We start from the raw sequence: 21,036 nt of genomic DNA on the forward strand, positions 1-21,036 counted from the left end.
TCGGGCCACCGGCAAGTAAATAGAAAAGGAAGCTGCATGCTGCAACAGCAGCAGGGTTCTAAAAGGTGTGTGTCATAATCCTCACTTGCCTTTATTATGTCACTGGGTCCACAAGAGGGAGACACACTACGTCAGATTAATAGTTTCATTCATTCGGAGATCCAATTGAATTTGCAAATCACAAGTTGCTCCATTAAAGGAATAATTGGATCAATTCAGTAATCCTTTTGGACAAAGAAAAGGGTCTTCTTATCTGCAAATGCTTGTTTGCTAAAAGAGATAAGAAACAAAACAACAAAAAGACACAATAAATTGACACGAAATAAGACACAGGAGACAAAAATCTGTTCTTATGTTTTTTTGTTGCTGAAAAGAGACATGATTCTATTTTTTGATAACTGGATAAGAGAAGTGCACCGGTCCTGGAAGTACTGCAATACCAGGTCAATGCGTGGAGTGGACAGAGCAAGCTCTTCTTCCATCTCCCTGTTCTAAAAATCCATTTAATATATGGCCCCCAGATAGGGGGCGTATCAGATATTAAACTGATAAGAACAGATACTACACTTGATCTTAGCCAAAAGGCCGAGAAGCGATAACCTGAAAAGGGACCCAGGAAAGCGCCCGCTTCTCAGGCTAGGCCTGACAACTGTAGGAGACAGCCACGCCACACGCCGTATACTTTCTTCAGCGGCGGCCCACAACACTCCATTGCTGCACATTCTAGGCCCGACTAGCCTGAAAAGCCTGACACCTTCACTGGGACCCTCTTTACACCTCTCTGTCTGCAAAGGCACGCACATGAGCCGAGGACTTTTCAAACGAGATGCCTGCAAAATTTGCATTAACTCCTCCCCTTGACCATAAGTGCAACGACGCCCGCTGATTAGTCGGCCTGCCGTTCCGTCCTCGTCTCCCCAGGCAATTAATCACACTGTCTGCCCAGCTTCTTTCGGAATATTCACAGCATGTCACAGAAACAGCACTTCAAGGTGCATCACAATTGTTTCTCGGGCCACCGGCAAGTAAATAGAAAAGGAAGCTGCATGCTGCAACAGCAGCAGGGTTCTAAAAGGTGTGTGTCATAATCCTCACTTGCCTTTATTATGTCACTGGGTCCACAAGAGGGAGACACACTACGTCAGATTAATAGTTTCATTCATTCGGAGATCCAATTGAATTTGCAAATCACAAGTTGCTCCATTAAAGGAATAATTGGATCAATTCAGTAATCCTTTTGGACAAAGAAAAGGGTCTTCTTATCTGCAAATGCTTGTTTGCTAAAAGAGATAAGAAACAAAACAACAAAAAGACACAATAAATTGACACGAAATAAGACACAGGAGACAAAAATCTGTTCTTATGTTTTTTTGTTGCTGAAAAGAGACATGATTCTATTTTTTGATAACTGGATAAGAGAAGTGCACCGGTCCTGGAAGTACTGCAATACCAGGTCAATGCGTGGAGTGGACAGAGCAAGCTCTTCTTCCATCTCCCTGTTCTAAAAATCCATTTAATATATGGCCCCCAGATAGGGGGCGTATCAGATATTAAACTGATAAGAACAGATACTACACTTGATCTTAGCCAAAAGGCCGAGAAGCGATAACCTGAAAAGGGACCCAGGAAAGCGCCCGCTTCTCAGGCTAGGCCTGACAACTGTAGGAGACAGCCACGCCACACGCCGTATACTTTCTTCAGCGGCGGCCCACAACACTCCATTGCTGCACATTCTAGGCCCGACTAGCCTGAAAAGCCTGACACCTTCACTGGGACCCTCTTTACACCTCTCTGTCTGCAAAGGCACGCACATGAGCCGAGGACTTTTCAAACGAGATGCCTGCAAAATTTGCATTAACTCCTCCCCTTGACCATAAGTGCAACGACGCCCGCTGATTAGTCGGCCTGCCGTTCCGTCCTCGTCTCCCCAGGCAATTAATCACACTGTCTGCCCAGCTTCTTTCGGAATATTCACAGCATGTCACAGAAACAGCACTTCAAGGTGCATCACAATTGTTTCTCGGGCCACCGGCAAGTAAATAGAAAAGGAAGCTGCATGCTGCAACAGCAGCAGGGTTCTAAAAGGTGTGTGTCATAATCCTCACTTGCCTTTATTATGTCACTGGGTCCACAAGAGGGAGACACACTACGTCAGATTAATAGTTTCATTCATTCGGAGATCCAATTGAATTTGCAAATCACAAGTTGCTCCATTAAAGGAATAATTGGATCAATTCAGTAATCCTTTTGGACAAAGAAAAGGGTCTTCTTATCTGCAAATGCTTGTTTGCTAAAAGAGATAAGAAACAAAACAACAAAAAGACACAATAAATTGACACGAAATAAGACACAGGAGACAAAAATCTGTTCTTATGTTTTTTTGTTGCTGAAAAGAGACATGATTCTATTTTTTGATAACTGGATAAGAGAAGTGCACCGGTCCTGGAAGTACTGCAATACCAGGTCAATGCGTGGAGTGGACAGAGCAAGCTCTTCTTCCATCTCCCTGTTCTAAAAATCCATTTAATATATGGCCCCCAGATAGGGGGCGTATCAGATATTAAACTGATAAGAACAGATACTACACTTGATCTTAGCCAAAAGGCCGAGAAGCGATAACCTGAAAAGGGACCCAGGAAAGCGCCCGCTTCTCAGGCTAGGCCTGACAACTGTAGGAGACAGCCACGCCACACGCCGTATACTTTCTTCAGCGGCGGCCCACAACACTCCATTGCTGCACATTCTAGGCCCGACTAGCCTGAAAAGCCTGACACCTTCACTGGGACCCTCTTTACACCTCTCTGTCTGCAAAGGCACGCACATGAGCCGAGGACTTTTCAAACGAGATGCCTGCAAAATTTGCATTAACTCCTCCCCTTGACCATAAGTGCAACGACGCCCGCTGATTAGTCGGCCTGCCGTTCCGTCCTCGTCTCCCCAGGCAATTAATCACACTGTCTGCCCAGCTTCTTTCGGAATATTCACAGCATGTCACAGAAACAGCACTTCAAGGTGCATCACAATTGTTTCTCGGGCCACCGGCAAGTAAATAGAAAAGGAAGCTGCATGCTGCAACAGCAGCAGGGTTCTAAAAGGTGTGTGTCATAATCCTCACTTGCCTTTATTATGTCACTGGGTCCACAAGAGGGAGACACACTACGTCAGATTAATAGTTTCATTCATTCGGAGATCCAATTGAATTTGCAAATCACAAGTTGCTCCATTAAAGGAATAATTGGATCAATTCAGTAATCCTTTTGGACAAAGAAAAGGGTCTTCTTATCTGCAAATGCTTGTTTGCTAAAAGAGATAAGAAACAAAACAACAAAAAGACACAATAAATTGACACGAAATAAGACACAGGAGACAAAAATCTGTTCTTATGTTTTTTTGTTGCTGAAAAGAGACATGATTCTATTTTTTGATAACTGGATAAGAGAAGTGCACCGGTCCTGGAAGTACTGCAATACCAGGTCAATGCGTGGAGTGGACAGAGCAAGCTCTTCTTCCATCTCCCTGTTCTAAAAATCCATTTAATATATGGCCCCCAGATAGGGGGCGTATCAGATATTAAACTGATAAGAACAGATACTACACTTGATCTTAGCCAAAAGGCCGAGAAGCGATAACCTGAAAAGGGACCCAGGAAAGCGCCCGCTTCTCAGGCTAGGCCTGACAACTGTAGGAGACAGCCACGCCACACGCCGTATACTTTCTTCAGCGGCGGCCCACAACACTCCATTGCTGCACATTCTAGGCCCGACTAGCCTGAAAAGCCTGACACCTTCACTGGGACCCTCTTTACACCTCTCTGTCTGCAAAGGCACGCACATGAGCCGAGGACTTTTCAAACGAGATGCCTGCAAAATTTGCATTAACTCCTCCCCTTGACCATAAGTGCAACGACGCCCGCTGATTAGTCGGCCTGCCGTTCCGTCCTCGTCTCCCCAGGCAATTAATCACACTGTCTGCCCAGCTTCTTTCGGAATATTCACAGCATGTCACAGAAACAGCACTTCAAGGTGCATCACAATTGTTTCTCGGGCCACCGGCAAGTAAATAGAAAAGGAAGCTGCATGCTGCAACAGCAGCAGGGTTCTAAAAGGTGTGTGTCATAATCCTCACTTGCCTTTATTATGTCACTGGGTCCACAAGAGGGAGACACACTACGTCAGATTAATAGTTTCATTCATTCGGAGATCCAATTGAATTTGCAAATCACAAGTTGCTCCATTAAAGGAATAATTGGATCAATTCAGTAATCCTTTTGGACAAAGAAAAGGGTCTTCTTATCTGCAAATGCTTGTTTGCTAAAAGAGATAAGAAACAAAACAACAAAAAGACACAATAAATTGACACGAAATAAGACACAGGAGACAAAAATCTGTTCTTATGTTTTTTTGTTGCTGAAAAGAGACATGATTCTATTTTTTGATAACTGGATAAGAGAAGTGCACCGGTCCTGGAAGTACTGCAATACCAGGTCAATGCGTGGAGTGGACAGAGCAAGCTCTTCTTCCATCTCCCTGTTCTAAAAATCCATTTAATATATGGCCCCCAGATAGGGGGCGTATCAGATATTAAACTGATAAGAACAGATACTACACTTGATCTTAGCCAAAAGGCCGAGAAGCGATAACCTGAAAAGGGACCCAGGAAAGCGCCCGCTTCTCAGGCTAGGCCTGACAACTGTAGGAGACAGCCACGCCACACGCCGTATACTTTCTTCAGCGGCGGCCCACAACACTCCATTGCTGCACATTCTAGGCCCGACTAGCCTGAAAAGCCTGACACCTTCACTGGGACCCTCTTTACACCTCTCTGTCTGCAAAGGCACGCACATGAGCCGAGGACTTTTCAAACGAGATGCCTGCAAAATTTGCATTAACTCCTCCCCTTGACCATAAGTGCAACGACGCCCGCTGATTAGTCGGCCTGCCGTTCCGTCCTCGTCTCCCCAGGCAATTAATCACACTGTCTGCCCAGCTTCTTTCGGAATATTCACAGCATGTCACAGAAACAGCACTTCAAGGTGCATCACAATTGTTTCTCGGGCCACCGGCAAGTAAATAGAAAAGGAAGCTGCATGCTGCAACAGCAGCAGGGTTCTAAAAGGTGTGTGTCATAATCCTCACTTGCCTTTATTATGTCACTGGGTCCACAAGAGGGAGACACACTACGTCAGATTAATAGTTTCATTCATTCGGAGATCCAATTGAATTTGCAAATCACAAGTTGCTCCATTAAAGGAATAATTGGATCAATTCAGTAATCCTTTTGGACAAAGAAAAGGGTCTTCTTATCTGCAAATGCTTGTTTGCTAAAAGAGATAAGAAACAAAACAACAAAAAGACACAATAAATTGACACGAAATAAGACACAGGAGACAAAAATCTGTTCTTATGTTTTTTTGTTGCTGAAAAGAGACATGATTCTATTTTTTGATAACTGGATAAGAGAAGTGCACCGGTCCTGGAAGTACTGCAATACCAGGTCAATGCGTGGAGTGGACAGAGCAAGCTCTTCTTCCATCTCCCTGTTCTAAAAATCCATTTAATATATGGCCCCCAGATAGGGGGCGTATCAGATATTAAACTGATAAGAACAGATTTTTTGATTGAAAAAGTAGCTTTATTTTGTATAAAGTACAAAAAACACAGTTCATACATTTCATTCAAGTGTACGCAGTACACCGTAAGACATGATCATGCATACGTTTTAGTACAGTACAGGGCATAAAGTACAAGACATGACATCCTACACTATATACATCAAGTACTGCACTAACCATTCAAACTTTACAGTGTATTTCAGTGCAATAAAATAACATTGGATGTGAGGGGGAGGTAGGTGAGAGGGGTAGGGTGATGGAGTCACGAGCAAAAAGTTTTTATTGAGGACAGACACAAAGGGAAGGGTGCATAAATAGACATGACATTCAATAATACTTCATGCTGTGAAGGGGAATGGGTTGGAGGGGGAGAGGGAGGGGAGCACAAACCAAAGTTTTTTATTGAAAATAGACACAATGGGGAGGAGGAGAAGAGGGGACAACAATCAATCAATTACAATCAATCGTCGTCTTCATCTTCCTCAGGACTGTCAAGGGTGTTATAGTCTCTTAACAGGCTATGGATAAGCCTGCGACAGTCCTGGATGGTCATCTTCTCCCGCTTCAAGATGAGGCGGTTCCTGGCAAGCCACATAGCGTCCTTAAAACAGTTCATAAGGCGCCAGGCCTCCTGGATTGCCTCAACGGTGTGAGTCCCAGGAAATAATCCATAAAATACCGAATGGTATGAAAGGCAAGTCCTGGGCACACTGTCCTTAAGTTCATGTTCCAGGGCATCCAACAATGCCTGTGCAGTGGGACAGTCCCAAAAGATATGTTGAGCAGTCTCCCTCTTGGTAATACAAAAGGGGCAGTGAACATATCTGCACAGGTTCCGGGAGTGCATAAATGTCCTGAGAGGCAAACCCCCCTGAATGGCCATCCATGCAATGTCTTTATGTCCATTAGTCAGTCTCTTAGAGGCCACATTCTCCCAAACATGTTTGGCCGTGGCCACAGGGAGCCCTGGAACAGACTCCATAATGTCCTTAGCTCTGATGAGCTTGTGGATAGTTTTAGGTTTCCACAAGTCTGGTTTAAGTCCCTCCAGATGGTGCTCCCTCACAAATTGTCCAACATCCAGGTAAAACCAAGGTGTAGTCCAGTTGTAAGGGAAGGAGCTGTCCCACTTGTCCCAACCAAGTTTCCTCCAAAGAGGAAGAAGGAAAAAGCGTGACATGGACTTCCCAGCAGAGCAAACGTTCTTTTCAAGGAGTGTCCTGCGGATACAGTTGCAAACAACGAAGGCACGCAGCATGGTGGGGATATCCGGGATCCCTTTCCCACCTTTGTGGGGCTCCTTGTACATAACTGACCGCTTCACTCTGTCCATTTTGGAGCCCCAGATGAAGTGAAAGACTGTCCTCGTGATGGTCTTACAGACGGCAGCAAGAGGTGGCCAAGCTTGGGCCGTGTACTGAAGAACGGGAAGAATCTCGTTGCGCAGTACCAGTGCTTTCCCTTCGATGGTAAGAAGTCTGAGGCTCCACAGTCCAATCTTTTGCCGGACTGTTGCCAGTCTCTCTTCCCAGCACTTCAGGGCCGCCTCCTCTCCACCGAACCAAACTCCAAGAATTTTGATGAAGTCCGGCTTGATTGTGAAGGGGAATGCAGCGGGGGATGACAGGTGCCACTGACCAAACAGCATTGCCTCTGACTTCCCGCAGTTGACTTTTGCCCCTGAAGCTTGGCCGAAGTTGTTGCAGGTCTGGACGAGTGCTGCCACCGAACGCTGATCAGCGCAGAAGACAGTGACGTCGTCCATGTAGAGCGAACACTTGGCCTCTAGTCGGTCTGGACCCGGTGCGGTGATCCCTCTGATCTCTGGGTTTCGCCTGATGGACATCGCAAAGAGCTCTATACAACAGACAAAAAGGAGAGGTGAAAGAGGGCAGCCTTGTCTGACCCCAGACAGTACAGAGAAGGGGTCAGTCTTCCAGCCGTTCACCAACACAGAGCTGTAAATATCAAGGTACATCAGGTTAACATAAGAACAAAACATATCACCCAATCCAAACCTGCACAGAACCTTACGCATAAAACCATGAGAGACACGATCAAAGGCCTTCTCCTGATCAAGACTGACCAGGGCCACATGTGCATGGCGGTCTTTGATATAATGAACCGTGTCCCTCAGCAGCGCAAGGCTGTCTGCAATCCTTCTACCAGGAATGCCACAAGTCTGATCAGGATGAACAATTCGCCCAATGACAACCTTTAGCCTGTTGGCTAGTACCTTGGCCAAAATCTTGTAGTCCACGTTCAGGAGGGAGATGGGCCTCCAATTTTTGAGGTCACATCTCTCTCCCTTGCGCTTGTACAAAATCGTGATCAAGCCCTCTCTCAGAGTAGGAGGCATCCTGCCCTCCACCACCATCTCCTCATACAGCTCTAACAGGTCCGGGCCAATGAGGTCCCACAGCGCTACATAGAGCTCGGCTGGGAGGCCATCACTGCCCGGGGTCCTGCCCGGCCTAAAGGATTTAGCGGCAGAGTGCAGCTCCCCCAAGGTGAGGGGGGCATCCATAGCTGCCCTACCTGTAGGATCAATAGGGTTAGTGATACCTGACAGGAAAGATTCAGCTGCGTCGTCTTCTGTAGTCTTAGGGGAGTAGAGTTTGCCGTAGTAGTCTGAGACGACTCCCATGACGCCCTCCTTCCCCCTCCTGGGGGTGCCAGACTCGTCCCGCAGTTCAGTCAGGGGCGTGTGGCCGGAGTGGAGTTTTCTGAAAAAGAAAGAATTACATTTCTCACCCTTCTCCAGATTCTCCACCTTGGAACGGAAGATAATGCGATTGGCCTCTTCCTCGAAGTGCCTTTTCAGGCCCCCTTTGGCCTCAGCCAGATCATCCTTCACATCCCAGCCGCAGAGTTGGAGATCCAGCAGGGACTGCAGCTGACGCTGAAGTCTCCTGAAGTTTCTCTTCCTCTCACACGCCTGTTGGCGGCCTTTAGCCTGAAAGAAACTGCGAAACTTGCCCTTGACGTACTCCCACCAGTTAGACATACAGTCAAAATACATTTTGTCATTTTTCCACATTACATAGGCATCCCTCAGCTCAACCATCACCTCTTCCTTTCCCAGCAGAGCGCAGTTCAGCTTCCAAGAGCCAGGGCCGGGAGGGAACCCGTGACCCAGAACACCTTCAAAGAGAATGGCCCTATGATCAGAGAAAAAGCAGGGAACCATGACATGCCTGTTTTGTCTTACCGCTCTCGATGTAAACACAAAGTCAATCCGGGAACGCACTGAGCCATCGGGGCGGCTCCAAGTATAATTCACAGAGCCGGCCCCCATAGATCCCACTGCATCCCGCAAGGATGCTTCGGCTACCATCTCCTGCAACAACCTGGAAGAAACATCAAGTTTAGCATTAGTACAAGAACTCCTACCATCTTCCTCTATAGGACAGTTAAAGTCCCCAGCCATCACTACCGCCCTGGTGGTTGCGAGCTGGGCCCGCAGGGTCTGGAAAAGCTCCAAACGCTCATTCTTACCCGGGGATGCATACACACAGATAAGCCTGATAGGCTCACCCGCCCAGGAGCCATCTACGATAAGCAATCTGCCGCAGACAAACTCCTGAACGGAATCTAATGTGAAGAGGCTTCCCCTGATAAGAATGGCGACCCCTGCAGACTTACAGTCACTCCCCCCAGACCAATAGGAGGGCCCGTGAGACCACTGCCTCCCCAGATGCCTGTAGGAACTAGAGAAAGGGAGAGAACATTCCTGCAACATGTAAACATCACATTTCTGACTGTCAAGAAAGGTAAACACAGACTGACGTCTAATCTTATCCTTCACACTCCTCACATTAATGGTAAAAAGAGAAAAGTTAGCCATTAGTTGGGAGAAAAAAGAGAGTTAGCACAGTCAATACATCAGTTACCCTCCTTGTCCGGTGGGACTTGGTCCGGTCTGCCCGTGTCCCCTTCGGGTGGGAGCAGACCTTTCTCCTCTAGCTGGTCGAATAGGCAGATTTGGGGCAGTTGTAGGAATTCTTCCTCCTCCTGCTCAGAATCCAGCAGCTCATCCACCATCTCTACCAGGGCCCCCTCTGACGGGAGAGGGTCCTCTTCCAGCTCGATTGCCTTTTTCTTGGAAGGGTCAGAGTCGCCAGCTGGGCTGTCCAGCTCTTTCCGCTTCCTTCTTTGTTTGTTCTCATCACCTGCAGACACAAGAGGGAGGAGGGGGGGGAAATCCTCCAGGGAAAGGGGGGGAGCTGCAGTAGCGGTGGAGGGGGTTAGTGCTACTGCAGGGGGGGGGGGGTGTTGTGACAGCGGGGAGGGAGGGGGGTGCTGTCACAACAGGGGTGGGAGATATCTTACCAGCTCTTGGCTGCGGTGTGGGCTTCTGTTGCTTCCTCTGGGCTGGCTTGGGCTGCAGGGCAGGGGCAGGTCCGCTTTCCGGCAGTCCAATCCCGGCAGCTGCAGCGTAGGATCTGGCCCTCTGGGGGCAGTCCCTGTAGATGTGGCTGGCCAGGCCGCAGAGGTTGCAGGACAATTTTCTTGGGCAATCCTTGGACTCGTGCCCCGCCACCTTGCAGTTCCTGCAGGCTGAGACCTTGCAGCTTCTCGCCATGTGGTCAGCTTCCCCGCATTTTCTGCAGTTCCTCGGCTGATCGGCATAGTGGAGGAGGCCGGCAGAGCCGCCCAGGGCAAAGCTTGATGGCAGGTGTTGGAGTCCGTCAGTTGCCGTGCTGTCTTTCCTCAGTCTGATGATAATGGACCACTTGCCTGTCCAGAAGCCGTTGACATCCAGGATCTTGGAGGGGTCCTTGACCACGGAGCAGAAGCGGCTCAGGAAGGTAGCGATGTCCTTACCAGGGGTGTGAGGATTTCTCATGGAGACCGTGACTCTTCTCTCCTCTCTCTGGATGGGGCAGTTCCCCACGAAGCGGGAGAAGGGAGACTCCGGTCTCGCAGTCTTCACTGCCTCCCAGTACCTCTTGCAGATGGCAATGGAGGCGAAGGTGATGTACCAGATCCCTTTCAGGTAGTTCTGCACGCTGAGGGTTTCAGCCTTGGAGAAGCCCTGGTCCAGGATCATCTTCTTGCCGAAGGTCTCGGCAGTCATGTCTGGGACCCTTCCTTCCACTTCCTTCAGCTTCAGGACCACGGTCTGCCTCATCCAGGGTTCCAGGGTGGGGGTCTTCTGGGGGGTGTCCTGGTTGGGCTGGCCTTGTCCGGCAGCAGCAGGGGCGGTGGAGGCAGAGGTTCCGGCCACGGGGAGAGGCTTCGGGGCGGTGTTCTTTCCTCCCTTCTTCCCAGGGGCAGGAGCAGGGGTGGAGGCAGGAGCTGGGGTAGCTGAGGCCATCGTCCTGGCTCTTCCTGGGGTAGAGAGGCTGGTCGTCCGGGGTGGAGGGAGCAGTGCAGATGTCCTCCCGCTGGGTAGAGAGGAGCAGGGGCTTCCGCTGAAGAGGAGGCGCTTCTTCCAGTGGAGCAGGGCCCGAGGAGAGGAGGGCTTCTTCAGCCGGAGGTGCTCCCGGCGTCTTCTTCCCGGCAGGCAGGGGGGGTCGGCAGCGCTTCTTCCCCGGGGTCGGTCTTCTTGCTCCTGGCCGGCTTTGATCGGGTAACACAAGTCTCAAACAGTTCCTCACCAGGGTTAGAGTGTGCTATCGGATGAGCCACACTCAGGTATGTCCTCTGGGTTTTGGGCAGGAGAGAGACAAGTGCACCATGCAGCAGAGTCTACATCAGCCCCTCACCAATGTTAGAGTGCGCTATCGGATGAGCCACACTCAGCATAACCTCCACCGGGTAGTTGGTAAGCTGATAAGAACAGATACTACACTTGATCTTAGCCAAAAGGCCGAGAAGCGATAACCTGAAAAGGGACCCAGGAAAGCGCCCGCTTCTCAGGCTAGGCCTGACAACTGTAGGAGACAGCCACGCCACACGCCGTATACTTTCTTCAGCGGCGGCCCACAACACTCCATTGCTGCACATTCTAGGCCCGACTAGCCTGAAAAGCCTGACACCTTCACTGGGACCCTCTTTACACCTCTCTGTCTGCAAAGGCACGCACATGAGCCGAGGACTTTTCAAACGAGATGCCTGCAAAATTTGCATTAACTCCTCCCCTTGACCATAAGTGCAACGACGCCCGCTGATTAGTCGGCCTGCCGTTCCGTCCTCGTCTCCCCAGGCAATTAATCACACTGTCTGCCCAGCTTCTTTCGGAATATTCACAGCATGTCACAGAAACAGCACTTCAAGGTGCATCACAATTGTTTCTCGGGCCACCGGCAAGTAAATAGAAAAGGAAGCTGCATGCTGCAACAGCAGCAGGGTTCTAAAAGGTGTGTGTCATAATCCTCACTTGCCTTTATTATGTCACTGGGTCCACAAGAGGGAGACACACTACGTCAGATTAATAGTTTCATTCATTCGGAGATCCAATTGAATTTGCAAATCACAAGTTGCTCCATTAAAGGAATAATTGGATCAATTCAGTAATCCTTTTGGACAAAGAAAAGGGTCTTCTTATCTGCAAATGCTTGTTTGCTAAAAGAGATAAGAAACAAAACAACAAAAAGACACAATAAATTGACACGAAATAAGACACAGGAGACAAAAATCTGTTCTTATGTTTTTTTGTTGCTGAAAAGAGACATGATTCTATTTTTTGATAACTGGATAAGAGAAGTGCACCGGTCCTGGAAGTACTGCAATACCAGGTCAATGCGTGGAGTGGACAGAGCAAGCTCTTCTTCCATCTCCCTGTTCTAAAAATCCATTTAATATATGGCCCCCAGATAGGGGGCGTATCAGATATTAAACTGATAAGAACAGATACTACACTTGATCTTAGCCAAAAGGCCGAGAAGCGATAACCTGAAAAGGGACCCAGGAAAGCGCCCGCTTCTCAGGCTAGGCCTGACAACTGTAGGAGACAGCCACGCCACACGCCGTATACTTTCTTCAGCGGCGGCCCACAACACTCCATTGCTGCACATTCTAGGCCCGACTAGCCTGAAAAGCCTGACACCTTCACTGGGACCCTCTTTACACCTCTCTGTCTGCAAAGGCACGCACATGAGCCGAGGACTTTTCAAACGAGATGCCTGCAAAATTTGCATTAACTCCTCCCCTTGACCATAAGTGCAACGACGCCCGCTGATTAGTCGGCCTGCCGTTCCGTCCTCGTCTCCCCAGGCAATTAATCACACTGTCTGCCCAGCTTCTTTCGGAATATTCACAGCATGTCACAGAAACAGCACTTCAAGGTGCATCACAATTGTTTCTCGGGCCACCGGCAAGTAAATAGAAAAGGAAGCTGCATGCTGCAACAGCAGCAGGGTTCTAAAAGGTGTGTGTCATAATCCTCACTTGCCTTTATTATGTCACTGGGTCCACAAGAGGGAGACACACTACGTCAGATTAATAGTTTCATTCATTCGGAGATCCAATTGAATTTGCAAATCACAAGTTGCTCCATTAAAGGAATAATTGGATCAATTCAGTAATCCTTTTGGACAAAGAAAAGGGTCTTCTTATCTGCAAATGCTTGTTTGCTAAAAGAGATAAGAAACAAAACAACAAAAAGACACAATAAATTGACACGAAATAAGACACAGGAGACAAAAATCTGTTCTTATGTTTTTTTGTTGCTGAAAAGAGACATGATTCTATTTTTTGATAACTGGATAAGAGAAGTGCACCGGTCCTGGAAGTACTGCAATACCAGGTCAATGCGTGGAGTGGACAGAGCAAGCTCTTCTTCCATCTCCCTGTTCTAAAAATCCATTTAATATATGGCCCCCAGATAGGGGGCGTATCAGATATTAAACTGATAAGAACAGATACTACACTTGATCTTAGCCAAAAGGCCGAGAAGCGATAACCTGAAAAGGGACCCAGGAAAGCGCCCGCTTCTCAGGCTAGGCCTGACAACTGTAGGAGACAGCCACGCCACACGCCGTATACTTTCTTCAGCGGCGGCCCACAACACTCCATTGCTGCACATTCTAGGCCCGACTAGCCTGAAAAGCCTGACACCTTCACTGGGACCCTCTTTACACCTCTCTGTCTGCAAAGGCACGCACATGAGCCGAGGACTTTTCAAACGAGATGCCTGCAAAATTTGCATTAACTCCTCCCCTTGACCATAAGTGCAACGACGCCCGCTGATTAGTCGGCCTGCCGTTCCGTCCTCGTCTCCCCAGGCAATTAATCACACTGTCTGCCCAGCTTCTTTCGGAATATTCACAGCATGTCACAGAAACAGCACTTCAAGGTGCATCACAATTGTTTCTCGGGCCACCGGCAAGTAAATAGAAAAGGAAGCTGCATGCTGCAACAGCAGCAGGGTTCTAAAAGGTGTGTGTCATAATCCTCACTTGCCTTTATTATGTCACTGGGTCCACAAGAGGGAGACACACTACGTCAGATTAATAGTTTCATTCATTCGGAGATCCAATTGAATTTGCAAATCACAAGTTGCTCCATTAAAGGAATAATTGGATCAATTCAGTAATCCTTTTGGACAAAGAAAAGGGTCTTCTTATCTGCAAATGCTTGTTTGCTAAAAGAGATAAGAAACAAAACAACAAAAAGACACAATAAATTGACACGAAATAAGACACAGGAGACAAAAATCTGTTCTTATGTTTTTTTGTTGCTGAAAAGAGACATGATTCTATTTTTTGATAACTGGATAAGAGAAGTGCACCGGTCCTGGAAGTACTGCAATACCAGGTCAATGCGTGGAGTGGACAGAGCAAGCTCTTCTTCCATCTCCCTGTTCTAAAAATCCATTTAATATATGGCCCCCAGATAGGGGGCGTATCAGATATTAAACTGATAAGAACAGATTTTTTGATTGAAAAAGTAGCTTTATTTTGTATAAAGTACAAAAAACACAGTTCATACATTTCATTCAAGTGTACGCAGTACACCGTAAGACATGATCATGCATACGTTTTAGTACAATACAGGGCATAAAGTACAAGACATGACATCCTACACTATATACATCAAGTACTGCACTAACCATTCAAACTTTACAGTGTATTACAGTGCAATAAAATAACATTGGATGTGAGGGGGAGGTAGGTAAGAGGGGTAGGGTGGTGGAGTCACGAGCAAAAAGTTTTTATTGAGGACAGACACAAAGGGAAGGGTGCATAAATAGACATGACATTCAATAATACTTCATGCTGTGAAGGGGAATGGGTTGGAGGGGGAAGGGGAGGGGAGCACAAACCAAAGTTTTTTATTGAAAATAGACACAATGGGGAGGAGGAGAAGAGGAGACAACAATCAATCAATTACAATCAATCGTCGTCTTCATCTTCCTCAGGACTGTCAAGGGTGTTATAGTCTCTTAACAGGCTATGGATAAGCCTGCGACAGTCCTGGATGGTCATCTTCTCCCGCTTCAAGATGAGGCGGTTCCTGGCAAGCCACATAGCGTCCTTAAAACAGTTCATAAGGCGCCAGGCCTCCTGGATTGCCTCAACGGTGTGAGTCCCAGGAAATAATCCATAAAATACCGAATGGTATGAGAGGCAAGTCCTGGGCACACTGTCCTTAAGTTCATGTTCCAGGGCATCCAACAATGCCTGTGCAGTGGGACAGTCCCAAAAGATATGTTGAGCAGTCTCCCTCTTGGTAATACAAAAGGGGCAGTGAACATATCTGCACAGGTTTCGGGAGTGCATAAATGTCCTGAGAGGCAAACCCCCCTGAATGGCCATCCATGCAATGTCCTTATGTCCATTAGTCAGTCTCTTAGAGGCCACATTCTCCCAAACATGTTTGGCCGTGGCCACAGGGAGCCCTGGAACAGACTCCATAATGTCCTTAGCTCTGATGAGCTTGTGGATAGTTTTAGGTTTCCACAAGTCTGGTTTAAGTCCCTCCAGATGGTGCTCCCTCACAAATTGTCCAACATCCAGGTAAAACCAAGGTGTAGTCCAGTTGTAAGGGAAGGAGCTGTCCCACTTGTCCCAACCAAGTTTCCTCCAAAGAGGAAGAAGGAAAAAGCGTGACATGGACTTCCCAGCAGAGCAAACGTTCTTTTCAAGGAGTGTCCTGCGGATACAGTTGCAAACAAAGAAGGCCCGCAGCATGGTGGGGATATCAGGGATCCCTTTCCCACCTTTGTGGGGCTCCTTGTACATAACAGACCGCTTCACTCTGTCCATTTTGGAGCCCCAGATGAAGTGAAAGACTGTCCTCGTGATGGTCTTACAGACGGCAGCAAGAGGTGGCCAAGCTTGGGCCGTGTACTGAAGAACGGGAAGAATCTCATTGCGCAGTACCAGTGCTTTCCCTTCGATGGTAAGAAGTCTGAGGCTCCACAGTCCAATCTTTTGCCGGACTATTGCCAGTCTCTCTTCCCAGCACTTCAGGGCCGCCTCCTCTCCACCGAACCAAACTCCAAGAATTTTGATGAAGTCCGGCTTGATTGTGAAGGGGAATGCAGCGGGGGATGACAGGTGCCACTGACCAAACAGCATTGCCTCTGACTTCCCGCAGTTGACTTTTGCCCCTGAAGCTTGGCCGAAGTTGTTGCAGGTCTGGACGAGTGCTGCCACCGAACGCTGATCAGCGCAGAAGACAGTGACGTCGTCCATGTAGAGCGAACACTTGGCCTCTAGTCGGTCTGGACCCGGTGCGGTGATCCCTCTGATCTCTGGGTTTCGCCTGATGGACATCGCAAAGAGCTCTATACAACAGACAAAAAGGAGAGGTGAAAGAGGGCAGCCTTGTCTGACCCCAGACAGTACAGAGAAGGGGTCAGTCTTCCAGCCGTTCACCAACACCGAGCTGTAAATATCAAGGTACATCAGGTTAACATAAGAACAAAACATATCACCCAATCCAAACCTGCACAGAACCTTACGCATAAAACCATGAGAGACACGATCAAAGGCCTTCTCCTGATCAAGACTGACCAGGGCCACGTGTGCATGGCGGTCTTTGATATAATGAACCGTGTCCCTCAGCAGCGCAAGGCTGTCTGCAATCCTTCTCCCAGGAATGCCACAAGTCTGATCAGGATGAACAATTCGCCCAATGACAACCTTTAGCCTGTTGGCTAGTACCTTGGCCAAAATCTTGTAGTCCACGTTCAGGAGGGAGATGGGCCTCCAATTTTTGAGGTCACATCTCTCTCCCTTGCGCTTGTACAAAATCGTGATCAAGCCCTCTCTCAGAGTAGGAGGCATCCTGCCCTCCACCACCATCTCCTCATACAGCTCTAGCAGGTCCGGGCCAATGAGGTCCCACAGCGCTACATAGAGCTCGGCTGGGAGGCCATCACTGCCCGGGGTCCTGCCCGGCCTAAAGGATTTAGCGGCAGAGTGCAGCTCCCCCAAGGTGAGGGGGGCATCCATAGCTGCCCTACCTGTAGGATCAATAGGGTTAGTGATACCTGACAGGAAAGATTCAGCTGCGTCGTCGTCTGTAGTCTTAGGGGAGTAGAGTTTGCCGTAGTAGTCTGAGACGACTCCCATGACGCCCTCCTTCCCCCTCCTGGGGGTGCCAGACTCGTCCCGCAGCTCAGTCAGGGGCGTGTGGCCGGAGTGGAGTTTTCTGAAAAAGAAAGAATTACATTTCTCACCCTTCTCCAGATTCTCCACCTTGGAACGGAAGACGATGCGATTGGCCTCTTCCTCGAAGTGCCTTTTCAGGCCCCCTTTGGCCTCAGCCAGATCATCCTTCACATCCCAGCCGCAGAGTTGGAGATCCAGCAGGGACTGCAGCTGACGCTGAAGTCTCCTGAAGTTCCTCTTCCTCTCACACGCCTGTTGGCGGCCTTTAGCCTGAAAGAAACTGCGAAACTTGCCCTTGACATACTCCCACCAGTTAGACATACAGTCAAAATACATTTTGTCATTTTTCCACATTACATAGGCATCCCTCAGCTCAACCATCACCTCTTCCTTTCCCAGCAGAGCGCAGTTCAGCTTCCAAGAGCCAGGGCCGGGAGGGAACCCGTGACCCAGAACACCTTCAAAGAGAATGGCCCTATGATCAGAGAAAAAGCAGGGAACCATGACATGCCTGTTTTGTCTTACCGCTCTCGATGTAAACACAAAGTCAATCCGGGAACGCACTGAGCCATCGGGGCGGCTCCAAGTATAATTCACAGAGCCGGCCCCCATAGATCCCACTGCATCCCGCAAGGATGCTTCGGCTACCATCTCCTGCAACAACCTGGAAGAAACATCAAGTTTAGCATTAGTACAAGAACTCCTACCATCTTCCTCTATAGGACAGTTAAAGTCCCCAGCCATCACTACCGCCCTGGTGGTTGCGAGCTGGGCCCGCAGGGTCTGGAAAAGCTCCAAACGCTCATTCTTACCCGGGGATGCATACACACAGATAAGCCTGATAGGCTCACCCGCCCAGGAGCCATCTACGATAAGCAATCTGCCGCAGACAAACTCCTGAACGGAATCTAATGTGAAGAGGCTTCCCCTGATAAGAATGGCGACCCCTGCAGACTTACAGTCACTCCCCCCAGACCAATAGGAGGGCCCGTGAGACCACTGCCTCCCCAGATGCCTGTAGGAACTAGAGAAAGGTAGAGAACATTCCTGCAACATGTAAACATCACATTTCTGACTGTCAAGAAAGGTAAACACAGACTGACGTCTAATCTTATCCTTCACACTCCTCACATTAATGGTAAAAAGAGAAAAGTTAGCCATTAGTTGGGAGAAAAAAGAGAGTTAGCACAGTCAATACATCAGTTACCCTCCTTGTCCGGTGGGACTTGGTCCGGTCTGCCCGTGTCCCCTTCGGGTGGGAGCAGACCTTTCTCCTCTAGCTGGTCGAATAGGCAGATTTGGGGCAGTTGTAGGAATTCTTCCTCCTCCTGCTCAGAATCCAGCAGCTCATCCACCATCTCTACCAGGGCCCCCTCTGACGGGAGAGGGTCCTCTTCCAGCTCGATTGCCTTTTTCTTGGAAGGGTCAGAGTCGCCAGCTGGGCTGTCCAGCTCTTTCCGCTTCCTTCTTTGTTTGTTCTCATCACCTGCAGACACAAGAGGGAGGAGGGGGGGGAAATCCTCCAGGGAAAGGGAGGGAGCTGCAGTAGCGGTGGAGGGGGTTAGTGCTACTGCAGGGGGGGGGGGGTGTTGTGACAGCGGGGAGGGAGGGGGGTGCTGTCACAACAGGGGTGGGAGATATCTTACCAGCTCTTGGCTGCGGTGTGGGCTTCTGTTGCTTCCTCTGGGCTGGCTTGGGCTGCAGGGCAGGGGCAGGTCCGCTTTCCGGCAGTCCAATCCCGGCAGCTGCAGCGTAGGATCTGGCCCTCTGGGGGCAGTCCCTGTAGATGTGGCTGGCCAGGCCGCAGAGGTTGCAGGACAATTTTCTTGGGCAATCCTTGGACTCGTGCCCCGCCACCTTGCAGTTCCTGCAGGCTGAGACCTTGCAGCTTCTCGCCATGTGGTCAGCTTCCCCGCATTTTCTGCAGTTCCTCGGCTGATCGGCATAGTGGAGGAGGCCGGCAGAGCCGCCCAGGGCAAAGCTTGATGGCAGGTGTTGGAGTCCGTCAGTTGCCGTGCTGTCTTTCCTCAGTCTGATGATAATGGACCACTTGCCTGTCCAGAAGCCGTTGACATCCAGGATCTTGGAGGGGTCCTTGACCACGGAGCAGAAGCGGCTCAGGAAGGTAGCGATGTCCTTACCAGGGGTGTGAGGATTTCTCATGGAGACCGTGACTCTTCTCTCCTCTCTCTGGATGGGGCAGTTCCCCACGAAGCGGGAGAAGGGAGACTCCGGTCTCGCAGTCTTCACTGCCTCCCAGTACCTCTTGCAGATGGCAATGGAGGCGAAGGTGATGTACCATATCCCTTTCAGGTAATTCTGCACGCTGAGGGTTTCAGCCTTGGAGAAGCCCTGGTCCAGGATCATCTTCTTGCCGAAGGTCTCGGCCGTCATGTCTGGGACCCTTCCTTCCACTTCCTTCAGCTTCAGGACCACGGTCTGCCTCATCCAGGGTTCCAGGGTGGGGGTCTTCTGGGGGGTGTCCTGGTTGGGCTGGCCTTGTCCGGCAGCAGGAGGGGCGGTGGAGGCAGAGGTTCCCGCCACGGGGAGAGGCTTCGGGGCGGTGTTCTTTCCTCCCTTCTTCCCAGGGGCAGGAGCAGGGGTGGAGGCAGGAGCTGGGGTAGCTGAGGCCATCGTCCTGGCTCTTCCTGGGGTAGAGAGGCTGGTCGTCCGGGGTGGAGGGAGCAGTGCAGATGTCCTCCCGCTGGGTAGAGAGGAGCAGGGGCTTCCGCTGAAGAGGAGGCGCTTCTTCCAGTGGAGCAGGGCCCGAGGAGAGGAGGGCTTCTTCAGCCGGAGGTGCTCCCGGCGTCTTCTTCCCGGCAGGCAGGGGGGGTCGGCAGCGCTTCTTCCCCGGGGTCGGTCTTCTTGCTCCTGGCCGGCTTTGATCGGGTAACACAAGTCTCAAACAGTTCCTCACCAGGGTTAGAGTGTGCTATCGGATGAGCCACACTCAGGTATGTCCTCTGGGTTTTGGGCAGGAGAGAGACAAGTGCACCATGCAGCAGAGTCTACATCAGCCCCTCACCAATGTTAGAGTGCGCTATCGGATGAGCCACACTCAGCATAACCTCCACCGGGTAGTTGGTAAGCTGATAAGAACAGATACTACACTTGATCTTAGCCAAAAGGCCGAGAAGCGATAACCTGAAAAGGGACCCAGGAAAGCGCCCGCTTCTCAGGCTAGGCCTGACAACTGTAGGAGACAGCCACGCCACACGCCGTATACTTTCTTCAGCGGCGGCCCACAACACTCCATTGCTGCACATTCTAGGCCCGACTAGCCTGAAAAGCCTGACACCTTCACTGGGACCCTCTTTACACCTCTCTGTCTGCAAAGGCACGCACATGAGCCGAGGACTTTTCAAACGAGATGCCTGCAAAATTTGCATTAACTCCTCCCCTTGACCATAAGTGCAACGACGCCCGCTGATTAGTCGGCCTGCCGTTCCGTCCTCGTCTCCCCAGGCAATTAATCACACTGTCTGCCCAGCTTCTTTCGGAATATTCACAGCATGTCACAGAAACAGCACTTCAAGGTGCATCACAATTGTTTCTCGGGCCACCGGCAAGTAAATAGAAAAGGAAGCTGCATGCTGCAACAGCAGCAGGGTTCTAAAAGGTGTGTGTCATAATCCTCACTTGCCTTTATTATGTCACTGGGTCCACAAGAGGGAGACACACTACGTCAGATTAATAGTTTCATTCATTCGGAGATCCAATTGAATTTGCAAATCACAAGTTGCTCCATTAAAGGAATAATTGGATCAATTCAGTAATCCTTTTGGACAAAGAAAAGGGTCTTCTTATCTGCAAATGCTTGTTTGCTAAAAGAGATAAGAAACAAAACAACAAAAAGACACAATAAATTGACACGAAATAAGACACAGGAGACAAAAATCTGTTCTTATGTTTTTTTGT

At 49.4% G+C, this 21,036-nt stretch overlaps 7 non-coding genes and 4 pseudogenes across 7 annotated transcripts; all 11 read right to left on the reverse strand.

Annotated features, from left to right (window-relative positions):
* Positions 1–406: 406 nt before the first annotated feature.
* On the reverse strand, positions 407–597 carry LOC142131169 (U2 spliceosomal RNA). Its single transcript, XR_012686329.1, has one exon. It is a non-coding gene; the product is annotated as a U2 spliceosomal RNA (small nuclear RNA).
* An 819-nt stretch (positions 598–1,416) lies between these two features.
* Positions 1,417–1,607, reverse strand: LOC142131181 (U2 spliceosomal RNA). Its single transcript, XR_012686340.1, has one exon. It is a non-coding gene; the product is annotated as a U2 spliceosomal RNA (small nuclear RNA).
* Positions 1,608–2,426: 819 nt separating this feature from the next.
* On the reverse strand, positions 2,427–2,617 carry LOC142131195 (U2 spliceosomal RNA). The gene has a single exon (XR_012686351.1). It is a non-coding gene; the product is annotated as a U2 spliceosomal RNA (small nuclear RNA).
* An 819-nt stretch (positions 2,618–3,436) lies between these two features.
* Positions 3,437–3,627, reverse strand: LOC142131207 (U2 spliceosomal RNA). Its single transcript, XR_012686356.1, has one exon. It is a non-coding gene; the product is annotated as a U2 spliceosomal RNA (small nuclear RNA).
* An 819-nt stretch (positions 3,628–4,446) lies between these two features.
* LOC142131219 (U2 spliceosomal RNA) lies at positions 4,447–4,637 on the reverse strand. Its single transcript, XR_012686357.1, has one exon. It is a non-coding gene; the product is annotated as a U2 spliceosomal RNA (small nuclear RNA).
* Positions 4,638–5,456: 819 nt separating this feature from the next.
* On the reverse strand, positions 5,457–5,629 carry LOC142131200 (U2 spliceosomal RNA; annotated as a pseudogene).
* A 5,652-nt stretch (positions 5,630–11,281) lies between these two features.
* Positions 11,282–11,438, reverse strand: LOC142131215 (U2 spliceosomal RNA; annotated as a pseudogene).
* Positions 11,439–12,257: 819 nt separating this feature from the next.
* LOC142131170 (U2 spliceosomal RNA) lies at positions 12,258–12,448 on the reverse strand. Its single transcript, XR_012686330.1, has one exon. It is a non-coding gene; the product is annotated as a U2 spliceosomal RNA (small nuclear RNA).
* Positions 12,449–13,267: 819 nt separating this feature from the next.
* Positions 13,268–13,458, reverse strand: LOC142131171 (U2 spliceosomal RNA). The gene has a single exon (XR_012686331.1). It is a non-coding gene; the product is annotated as a U2 spliceosomal RNA (small nuclear RNA).
* An 819-nt stretch (positions 13,459–14,277) lies between these two features.
* Positions 14,278–14,450, reverse strand: LOC142131202 (U2 spliceosomal RNA; annotated as a pseudogene).
* A 5,652-nt stretch (positions 14,451–20,102) lies between these two features.
* On the reverse strand, positions 20,103–20,259 carry LOC142131216 (U2 spliceosomal RNA; annotated as a pseudogene).
* Between the last annotated feature and the right edge of the window lie 777 nt (positions 20,260–21,036).

Source organism: Mixophyes fleayi, unplaced genomic scaffold (assembly GCF_038048845.1).
Source record: "Mixophyes fleayi isolate aMixFle1 unplaced genomic scaffold, aMixFle1.hap1 Scaffold_334, whole genome shotgun sequence".
NCBI lineage: Eukaryota > Metazoa > Chordata > Amphibia > Anura > Limnodynastidae > Mixophyes > Mixophyes fleayi.